We start from the raw sequence: 270 nt of genomic DNA on the forward strand, positions 1-270 counted from the left end.
GAGCTCACGGGGGAACGCGCCCGCGCGCGGGGGGCGGAAGAACAGGTGACTCTCTTCTCTCTCAAGGGGATTCACAGTTTGTTCAGCTTTTAATAACGTGAGCTTCTGAGCCCGAATTTCACGGTTGAGAGGACAATTCAGGCTTGTGCCGGGCTGGCCGGAGACATGCGAATCCCCCTTCTCCCCTCCCAGTCCTGGAACCTGCGCCTCCGGCAGGAGCCACCCCCAGCGCTGCTCTCTGGGGAGGTACTTCCCATACCGCACGGCAGG

Source organism: Merops nubicus, unplaced genomic scaffold, assembly GCF_000691845.1.
Source record: "Merops nubicus isolate BGI_N331 unplaced genomic scaffold, ASM69184v1 scaffold49348, whole genome shotgun sequence".
Taxonomy (NCBI): domain Eukaryota; kingdom Metazoa; phylum Chordata; class Aves; order Coraciiformes; family Meropidae; genus Merops; species Merops nubicus.